Source organism: Myotis davidii, unplaced genomic scaffold (genome assembly GCF_000327345.1).
Source record: "Myotis davidii unplaced genomic scaffold, ASM32734v1 scaffold745, whole genome shotgun sequence".
Taxonomy (NCBI): Eukaryota; Metazoa; Chordata; class Mammalia; order Chiroptera; family Vespertilionidae; genus Myotis; species Myotis davidii.
Window position 1 is genome coordinate 689,907 of NW_006297146.1, and position 11,664 is coordinate 701,570.

The window sequence follows — 11,664 nt, forward strand, 5'->3', positions numbered from 1 at the left end:
CAGTCCAAGAGTAATACTATCAGAAAATGCCAGCACCTACTGAGTCAGGCGATCCAGTAGAGGGGAGCATGAACAATGGAGAGAATTCAAAGCAATAAGGGGATTTTTTTAATCTATAAGGCTAATAATCATAAAACACATTTGATCTATAGGAATGAACAAAATGCATGTAAGGATAAAGATAGGAACTAGTTAAGACCACTTAGTAGAGGTCAGTTTTCAACACTTAGAACCACATATATAATACAGAGAGGCAGTCAAAATGGGGAGACAAAGAAATATACCCCAAATGAAAGAACAGAAAAAATTCCCAGAGAAAAAGCTAAATAAAATGAAGGCAAGTAATCTACAAGACACAGAGTTCAAAACCATGGTTAGAAAAATACACAAGAAGCATAGGGTAAGAATAGATAAACTCAAAGATAAGTTAAACAAAGAGATAGTAAGGATATAAAAGAACATAGGAAACATAAAAAATGTAAGAAAATAAGACTACCATATCTGAAATGAAGAATGCACTAGGAAGAATAAACAGCAGATGGGATGAAGCAAATAATTGAAGCAGTGATTTGGAATACAAGCAGAAGAAAAACCCAATCAGAAAAGAAAAAAGAATTTTTAAAATGAGGATAGTTTAAGGTACCACTGGGACATTAAGTGGAACAACATTTGCATCATAGGGGTACCAGAGGGAGAAGAGCAAGAGACCAAGAAAATGAAAATCTATTTGAAGAAATAATGACATAAAACTTCCTAACCTGGTGAAGGAAAAAGACACAAGTCTAGAAAGCACAGAGAAACCCAAACAAGATGAACCTAAAGAAGCCTACACTGAGACAGATCATAATTAAAATGGCAAAGATTAAAGACAAAGAGAGAATCTTAAAAGCAGCAAGAAAAAGAGTTACCTACAAGGGAGCTTCCTAAGACCGTCAGCTGATTTCTATTTTTTTAAAGAAATATATTTTTATTATTGATTTCAGAGAGGAAGGGAGAGGGAGAGAGGAACAGAAACATCAATGATGCGAGAGAATCGTTGATCGGCTGCCTCCTGCATGCCCCACACTGAGGATTGAACCCACAACCCAAGCATGTACCCCGACCAGGAATAGAAATATCACTTCTGGGTTCATAGATAGAGGCTCAATTACTGAGCCACACCAGCTGGGCTGATTTCTAAACAGAAACATTTCAGGCCAGAAGAGACTGGCACAAAATATTCAAAGTGATGAAAAGCAAGGAGTACTTTATTAGCAAGGGTATCATTTAAAATTGAAGGAGAAATAAAGAGCTTCTCAGACAAGGAAAATCTAAAGGAGTTCATTACCACCAAACCAGCACAACAAGAAATATTTTTTAAAAACTTGTTGAAAGAAGAGGACAAGGAAGAGGGAAGAACATAATTATAAAGAATAAAATGGCAATAAATATGTACCTATCAATAATCACTTTAAATGTAAATGGTTTAAATGTTCCAATCAAAACATAGATAGACAAAAGACGCACACACAGACTGAAAGTAAAGAGATGGAATAAGATATTTCATGCAAATGAATTTTTTTTTAAAATCTGGGGTAGCAATACATATTATATTAGACAAAACAGACTTTAAAACAAAGGCTACAAAATGAGACAAAGAACATTACATAATGATAAAGAAATAAATATAATCCTTGTAAACATTTATGCACCGAACATAGGAACTAAATATATAAAAGACATATTGATGGACATAAAGGGAGAGAGCAACAGTAATGTAGTCTTAGAAAGAAATTTTAACACCCCAGTGAGATCAATGGATAGATCTTCCAGTCAGAAAATAAACAAGAAAAGAGTGGCCTTAAGTGACACACTAACCCAGATGGATATAATTAATATTTTCAGAGCATTTCACCCCAAAACAGTAAAATATACATTCCTTTCAGGTACACATGGAACATTTTCCAGGATAGATCACATGTTAGGACATAAAACAAGTCTCAAAATTTTAAGAAGATTGAAAACCATATCAAGCATCTTTGCCAACCATCCTATATAATAAAAGGGTAATATGCAAATTGACCCTAATGGCAGAATGACCAGGAACAACCAGTCACTATGATGCACACTGACCACCAGAGGGCAGATGCTCAATGCAGGAGCTGCCCCCTGGTGGTCAATACACTCCCACAGGGGGAGCTCTGCTGAGCCACAAGCCAGGCTGATGGCTGCGAGCACAACAGTGGTGGTGGGAGCCTTTCCCACCTCCTCAACAGCACTAAGGATTGTCCAACTGCAGCTTAGGCCTGCTCACCATACTAAGCAATGAATGGGTTAACAATGAAATCAAGGAAGAAATCAAAAGATACCTTGAGACAAATGAAAATGAAAACACAACACCACTAAGTCGATGGGGAAAAGCAGTCCTGATAGGGAAATTCATAGCAATACAGGTCTACCTCAAGAAACAAAAGAAATCTCAAATAAACAACTATAACTTTAGACCTAACGGAACTATAAAAATAGCAAACAAAACTCAAAGTGAGTAAAAGGTAGAAAATAATAAAAATCAAAGTGGAAATAAATAATATAGAATCTAAGTAAAAACAACATAAAAGATCAATGAAACCACAAGCTGGTTCTTTGAAAAGATAAACAAAATTGATAAACTATTTAACCAGATTCTTCAAGAAAAAAAAAAAGAGGTGACCTAAATAAATAAAATGAAAGAGAAGTAACAACTGACACCACAAAAATATAAAGAATTATAAGAAAATATTATGAACAACAACTACATGCCAACAAATTTAGACAATCTGGATGAAATGGATAAATTCCTAGAAACATACAAACTTCCAAAACTGAATCAGGAAGTATCAGAAAATCTGAATAGACCAATTACAACTAATGAAATTGAAGCACTCATCAAAAAACTTCCAACAAACACAAGTCCTGAACTGGATGGTTTCACATGTGAATTTTACTAAACATTCAAAGTAGAATTAATACCTACGCTTCTCAAACTATTCCAAAAAAATTCAAGAGGAAGGAAGACTCCCAAGCTCATTTTACAAGGCCAGTATTATCCTAATTCCAAAACCAGATAAAGACATGACAAAGAAAGGAAAACATAGGCCAATATACCTGATAAGCATAGATACTAAAGTCCTCAACAAAATATTATCAAACTGTATCCAGCAATACATTAAAAAGATAACACACTATGATCAAGTGAGATTTATTCTGGGAATGCAAGGTTGGTACAATATCTGCAAATCAATAAATGTGATACATCACATAAACAAAATGAAAAATAAAAGTCAAATTATCATATCAATAGATGCAAAAAAAGCATTTGATAAAATCCAGCACCCATTTATCATAAGAATTCTCAGCCAAGTGTAAATAGAGGGAATATACCTCAACATAATAAAGTCCATAAATGACAAGCTCACAGCCAACATCATACCCAATGCACAAAAAATTGAAAAGCATTTCCCTTAAGATCAGGAATAAGACAGGGATGTCTTCTTTCACCACTCTTATTCAACATAGTACTAGAAGTCCTCGCCACAGCAATTAGACAAGAGGAGGAATTAAAAGGCATCTAGCCCTGGCTGCATGGCTCAGTTTGCCCTGTACACTAAAAAGTTGAGGGTTCAATTCCCAGTTAGGGCACATACTTAGGTTGTGCAGCATACTGGAGTCAATCAATTGATGTTTCTCTCTCACACTGATGTCTGTCTCTCTCTCTCTCTTTCTCTCTCTCTCTCTCTCTCAAAAAATAGAAAAAACACATCCTCGGGTGACAATTAAAAAAAAACCTCCAAATTTGAAAGGAAGAAGTAAACTGGAATTATTTGTAGATGACATGATACTCTAAGAATGATGGATGAATGGATAAAGCAAATCCATTCATCCATCTATACAGAACTCTAAGAATTCCACTTAAAAAGAATGAGAGCTGATAAATGAATTCAGTAAAGTAGCAGGATACAGAATATCCTGAAAGCAGTTGCATTTTTATACACCAACTAAAGACCCGATGCACGAAATTCGTGCACGTGGAGTGAGGGGGGGTCCCTCAGCCCGGCCTGCAACCTCTCGGAGTCTGGGAGCCCTCGGGGGACGTCCGACTGACGGCTTAGGCCTGCTCCCCTTAATGCTGCCGCAGAGGCAGGAGAGGCTCCCGCCACCGCCATTGTGCTCTCCTATGGGAGACCACTGACCACCAGGGGGCAGCTTCTGAGTTGAGCATCTGCACCCTGGCGGTCAGTGCTCGTCATAGCGACTGGTCATTCAGCCATTCAGTTGATTTGCATATTAACCTTTTATTATATAGGGCTAGTGGCCCGGTAAACGAAATTCATGCACATTAAAGGAAATTATTAAGAGGAAATATTTAAATATTGCTATTTGCCCTTTCTCTATAATAGAAGTGTCAGAAACGAAAGAAAATTAGTAAAATGTATGTGAAAATAATATATAAATTTATTAATAAATAAACAATAACAGCCTCACGTCCCCCAGCCTTGCCGCACATGCAGCCCCGCCCACCTGCCCCTGCTGCACACGCAGCCTCCTGCTGATCGGTTGTTACGGCATGAGGGTGTCATGACTATTTGCATATTAGCTCTATATTATATAAGATAATGAACTATCAGAGAGGGAAACTAAGAAAATTGCATAAAACAAATACCTGGGAATAAATTTAGCCACAATAGTAAAAGACCTGTACTCAGAAAATTATAAGACACTGAAGAAAGAAATTGAAAAAGATATAAATAAATAGAAGTATACACCATGCTCATGGATTAGAAGAATTAACATTATTAAAATGTCCATACTACCCAAAGTAATCTACAGATTTAATGCATTTCTACCAAGATACCAATTGCATATTTCACAGATTTGAACAAACATTCCAAAAATTGATATGGAACCACAAAAGACCCTGAATAGCCACAATAATCATGAGAAAGAAGAACAAAGTTAGATGAATCACACTACCTGATATCACATTTTACTATAAGGCCATAGTAATTAAAACAGCAGGATACTGGCACAAAAAGAGACACACTGATCAATGGAACAGAAGAGAGAGCCCAGAAATAAATCCACAACTTTAGGGTCAATTAATATTTGACAAATGAAGCAACATACAATGGGGTAAAAATAGTCTCTTCAATAAATGATGTTGGGAAAATTGGACAGATACATGCAAAAAAGAAAAAGCAAAAATAAATTAGATAATGTTCTTATACTATACACAAGAAGAAACTCAAAATGGATTAAAAAACTTAAATATTAGAGGAGTCCAAACCATAAAAACCCTAGAAGAAAACATAAGCAGTAAAATCTCAGACATTTCTCATAGTAATATTTTTTTCTGATATATCACCTTGGGCAAGGGAAACAAAGGAAAATAATTAACAAATGGGACATTAAATTTTAAAAAGTTTTTACATAGCAAAGGAAACCATCAATAAAATGAAAACATAACCCACTGACTGAGAGATAATATTTGCCAATGACACATCTGATAAGGGGTACTGCGGTGGGAGTAGAACATGGCTCCTCAGGAAGGGAGCTGGGTCCAGGATGCATAACAGAATATAGACACCTCTCACCATTCCTCTACTGGAGATTCAATAGCTCAAGTCTCAGTGATCTAAGGGTCAAAGGAGGCTCATGTCTAGAAACCAAACTGTCAAAGCGGAGCTACACAAGGCCAGATGGATGTCAAAGGAACAGGAAGACATGGAGATTAGAAGAAACAATCAGCCAGACATATAAAGCCACAGATTAGAAAAACAGTCATGGCCCTCTCTTTAATGGCTGAATAATATTCCTGTTTGTGTGTGACATTTGCTTTATCCATTCATCCATCAACCAAAATTAGATTGTTTCCAAATCTTGGCTATTATGGATAACACTGCTATAAACACAAGAATACAGATATCTCTTCCAGATACTGATTCCATTTCCTTTGGATATGTACCCAGATGTGGAATTGCTGGATCATATGGCGAGTCTAGTTTTAACTTTTTGAGTAGCCTCTATATCGCTTTCCATAACGGCTTCACCAATTACACTCCTGCCAACAGTGTACACACGGTTGCCTTTCCTTCATACTGTCAGCAATATCTGTTATCTCATCTTTACATGAAAACCATTCTAACAGGTGTGAGGTGATCTCTCAATGATTTGCATTTCCCTGATTACCAGTGATATTGAGCACCTTTTCATATACCCATTGGCCATTTAAATGTCTTCTTTGGAAAAATCCTCTGCTCATTTTTCTTTTTTAAGAGACAGGAAGTGAGAAGAGAGAGAGAGAAACATCAATTGATCGCCTTCCATTGGCACCCCAATTGGTGATCCAATCCACAATCCAGGTATGACCAGTCCTTCAGGGCACAGGACAACACTCAACCAACTGAGCCACTCTAGCAGAGCCCTTTGCTCATTTTTCAATTAGATTGTTTTGCTTTGTTGTTTTATTTTGTTACTAAGTTGTATGAGTTCCTTATATATCTTGGATATTAATCCCTTATTAGATATTTGATTTAGAAACATTTTCTTCCATTCTGTAGGTTGCCTTTTCATTTTGTTGCTGGCTTCCCTTGCTGAACAATATTTTGAATTTAATGTAGTTCCATGTGTTTATATTTGCTTTTGTTGCATGAGTTTTTGGCGTCATATTAAAAAAGTCACTGCCAACACCTATATCAAGAAGCTTTTTGTCCTATGTTCTCTTGAAGTAGTTTCACAGTTCCAGGTCTTATGTTTTAAGTCTTTAATCCATTCTTATTTGATTTTTGTGTATGGTATAAGGGTCCAATTTCATTCTTTTGTATATGAATATCCAGTTTTCCCAATACCATTTATTGAAAAGACTCTTTTTTCCCTCATTGCGTATTCTTATTCCCCTGGCTAAAGATTACTTGACTGTATATGTGTGAGTGTATTTCTGGGTTCTCTGGTCCATGTATCTGTCTGTCTTTATGCCAGTGCCATATTGTTTTGATTACTATAGCTCTGTAATATAGTTTGAAATCAGGAACTGTAATGCCTTCATCATGATTGCTTTGGCTATTCTGGGTCTTTGGTTCCATACAACTTTTATAATTGTTTTTCTATTTCTGTGAAAAATGCCATTGGAATTGCACTGAATCTGTAAATCATTTTGAATAGTATGAACATTTAAACATCCATTTTTTCCAATCCATACCTTTCCATCTATTTGTATCTTCTCCAGTTTCTTTTATCAATGTCTTACAGATTTCAATGTACAGATCTTTCATTCCTTGATTACATTTATTCCTAAGTATTTTATTCTGTTTTATGCTATTATAAATGGAATTGTTTCCTTAATTTCTCTTTTAGATAGTTCATTGTTAGTGCCTCCAACTCCTGACACAGGTGTTAATGAAGACTAGTTCCGTCCACAGGGAGTCACCCCTTTCCAAAAGCCACATCAATCCAGAGAGAAAAACCCAAACAAAAGCCCCACATGGAGAGACAGGAAGGAAGGGAAACTATTCAAACTCACTGCCCCCTTTCCTTCAGAGAACACAATAGCTGAGTCCTCTACTGGAGAACATGGCTCTAAAGGAATCCCTCTGACCTGGTGTTTTCTGGTTTTTAAGCCTCTGTTTGAGCACAGTCACTATGGTGACAAGTCTGGGATGCTCTGCTCTAAGTGAGGGGGCTTATCCCTTCAAATATGCTTCTTGAGTTACCAACAAAGGAATTCATTGAACCTCAACTAATCTCATATTCTCCTGGAAGACCTCTTTCAAAAGGCACTTTCTCCCTTTGCCCATAAACCTCCCTGGTTTACACTCTGCTCAGCCAACACATTTATACAGTGATTTACAGTTTACTTCTACCCATATCACCTCAAGCCCCAAGGAGTCCTTTTCAGTCACTTGAGCTTCTTCCACCCCAACTAAACAGAAACGAAGTGAGGACCTTGGTTTTAAGGAGGCAGCCTCAGGAAGGGTAGCTGGCTCTGGCCCTATAGCAGGGTTGGGACAGAGGAACAAGGGCGGGAGGAGTGGGGAGCCAACTTCCGTGACTTTTTCTTGTCCAGAGGGAAGAATCCACAATGGCTCACAGCTCTGGCAGGCCTGACACCCGCCTCCCACCCCCACCACTGAAACCCTTCTCAGCCTGTTCCAAGCTGTTCTGTCTTGGCTCATGTTCTACATCATCCCCAGCCCGTGCCATTCTGAGAGCAGCAGTCAGCTTTGGGGAATTTCTCCTCCCTGCCTTCAGAAGGGTCTTCCCTAATCATGAGTTCTTAAGAGGCAGCCCTGGCTTCCTGCAACATAGATATAAAGGGAAAACTCTCCATTGTTTGTCTGTACTCTATGACAACACTCTACTCTGGACACCATATGTGTGTATGCTTTCCTCACACTGAGTAATTCTCAGACACCAGCTAGATGTCTGCAATTCAACTCAGTTCTGACACTATCCACTTGGAGACAGTGTCAGATCCAATAAGACTGCCCAACTTCAGATGCCAATCAGAAGTTCAAGTTGTCACTTGTGTTCCTGACCTCCTTGGGTTTAATTATTTGCTAGGACATCTCACAGAACTCAGGAAAATCGTTTATTTGCTAGATTAACAGTCTATTACAAAGGATACTAAAGGACACAAATAAACATCAAATGAAGTGATACATAGGATGAGGTCCAGAAATATCTCAACCACAGAAGCCTAGGGTGCACCACCCTCCAGGCACATGGGTGTATTTTTGTTTACCAGCCCAGAAGCTCTCGAAATTCTGTCCTTTTGGGTGTTTATGGAGGCTTCATTACATAGGCGTTACTGATGACATCATTGGCCACTGGTGAGTAAGTCCTCTAGCTTGTGTCCCCTCCCAAGAGGTAAAGAGATGATATTGGAAGTTCCAACCCTTTAATCACCTGGTTGGTTCCCCTGGCAACCAACCCTCATCCTGTGGTTATCTAGGGGCTTTCCAAAATTCACCTATTTCTTATAAACTTAGGTGTGGTTGAAAGAGGCTTGTTATAAATGACAAAAAAAAAACAGTCATTTTTATGCTCTAGAGCTCAAAATGAAAAAGATGCCCTATAGCTTTTATTGCTTAGAAATTACAAAGGATTTAAAGGCTACTGCCAGGAACTACGGACAAATTTATTATATCACAATAGGCCTACCTCTTATTAGTTGTACGGCCTTGTGGAAGTCATTTAACCTTTCTAAGCCTGTTACCTCAACTGTAAGATGGGAGCAATTACATCTATCCAGAAGGCTGTGGTAAAGATTGCGGGACAAGATGCATTCTACAACTCTGGTTCCCTCCCCACCCCAGCCCACTCTGCTCCCGGTGGTAGGCAGTCTAATCCTAAGAGATTGATAACAAAGAGACAAAAAGATGCACCAACCTCACCTTGACCTCTACAGCCCTAGTGTCCCTGTCACCTAAACCACTTCTGGGTAATATACAACTTTCTGGTTTTCAAAACAAACAAATAAAGGAGGCTATTCAAACTCACTTGTCTTTTTTATGAGAGACAATGGAGGTGAGAACAAAGATCATCCTAACTCATTTTTTTGGTTGATTTTTCTTTGTTAAATGGCATTTAAATATATAAAATAAATATCAAAAATATAAATCTTTGTTTTACTATGGTTGCAAATATCAAAAAATTTCTATATGTGACACGGCACCAGAGTTAAGTTAGGTTTTTCAAAATGCTGACACGCCGAGCTCAAAAGGTTTGCCATCACTGTCCTAGGACTTAAAACTTCTGGGTTCCAGTCCTCACTGCTCACTGAATCCCACAGCCTCTCTGGCCTCCAGATGTTTCTTTTGAAATAATTTCTCTGTCTTACCTCCCTGTGGAAAGCAGTTGGATAGGGTGCTCTGTTAGGGTCCTATCCCACTCTAAGATCTTTGAGTGCCAAACAACCCATGAAATTTGAATAAATCAGATTTTGCAGATTCTGCTCTTGTCCTCTAGGAGTTTTCTGAAGCAGGGCAGATAGATGTGTAGGACACGACCAGATAAGAAGCATTAAACCCAAGAAGGACTGACCACAAAGGATCTGTCAGAAGTAAATCCACAACCCCGAATAGCAGCAGAAATCCTGAGAAAGAACAAAGTAGGAGGGATCACAATACCAAATATCAGACTATATTACAAAGCCACTGTTCTCAGAATTGCCTGGTACTGTCACCAAAACAGACACATAGACCAATGGGACAGAACAGAGAACCCAGAAATTGACCCAAGCCATTATGCTCAATTAATATTTGACAAAGGAGGCAAGAGCATACAATGGAGTCAAGAAAGTCTCTTCAGCCGAAACCGGTTTGGCTCAGTGGATAGAGCATCGGCCTGCGGACTGAAGGGTCCCAGTCTCTATTCCTGTCAAGGGCATGTGCCTGGGTTGCGGGCATATCCCCGGTGGGGGATGTGCAGGAGGCGGCTGATCGATGTTTCTCGCTCATCGATGTTTCTGATTCTCTCTCTCCCTCCCTTCCTCTCTGTAAAAAAATCAACAAAATATATTATTTTTTAAAAAAAAGAAAGTCTCTTCAATAAATGGTGTTGGAAAAATTGGACAGATAAATACAAAAAACTAGACCACCAACTTACACCATACACAAAAAATAAACTCAAAATGGATAAAGGACTTAAATGGAAGATGGAAAACCATAAAAGTCTTAGAAGAATCCATAGACAGCAAAATCTAAGACATACGTCGTAGCAATATCTTTATCAATACAGCTCCTAGGGCAATGGAAACTAAAGAGAAAATAAACAAATGGGACTACATCAAAATAAAAAGCTTCTGTACAGAAAAAGAAACCATCAACAAAACAACAAACAAGAAAGCTCACTGTATGGGAGAACATATTTGCCAATGTTATATCCAACAAGGGTTTAATTTCCAAAATGTATAAGGAACTCATACAACTTAACAAAAGAAAGATAAACAATCGACTTAAAAAATGGGCAAAGGACCTAAATAGACACTTTTTAAAAGAGGACATACAGAAGGCCAAGAGACATATGAAAACACTAGTGGCCCCAGTGCAGGGATTCATGCACATTGAAAGGAATCAGAGTGCTTGACTAATTTCCCTTGTGATGAAGTATTTACAACTTTAACATTACATGCTCTTCGAACTCGAGAGAAAACAACATATAACTGACCATGTCTGAAAACAGGTTCAGGTAGGAATATTCCTACTCTGTCTAGAGTTTGTCCTTGTGTTTTATTCATAGTCATCGCAAATGCTGGTATCACAGTAAACTGTCTTGAAATTAATTTAAATGGGAGGCCAGTGTCAGACAGGGAAAGTTGTGCCAATAGTTGGTCTTCAGACATATTCTGTCAACGCCGCCGCCGCTTTCTTTCAGCTTCATAATGTCAACAAAAACAACCAAATTCAGATTGACAATGACAGATCAAAACACACGCGTGCGATTGGCGCCAGCAAGAGCTTTATATGTATCACACATGCACAAGTCAACATTTATTTTAGGATTGCCAGGCGCGTCAAATATATCGGCTGGTCGGTCGGCCAGATGGTCAGATGGACAGTCGGTCACTTAGCCTTTTATATATATAGATGCTCAAAGTCACTAATCATCTGAGAGATGCAAATCAAAACGACAATGAGATACTATCTTACA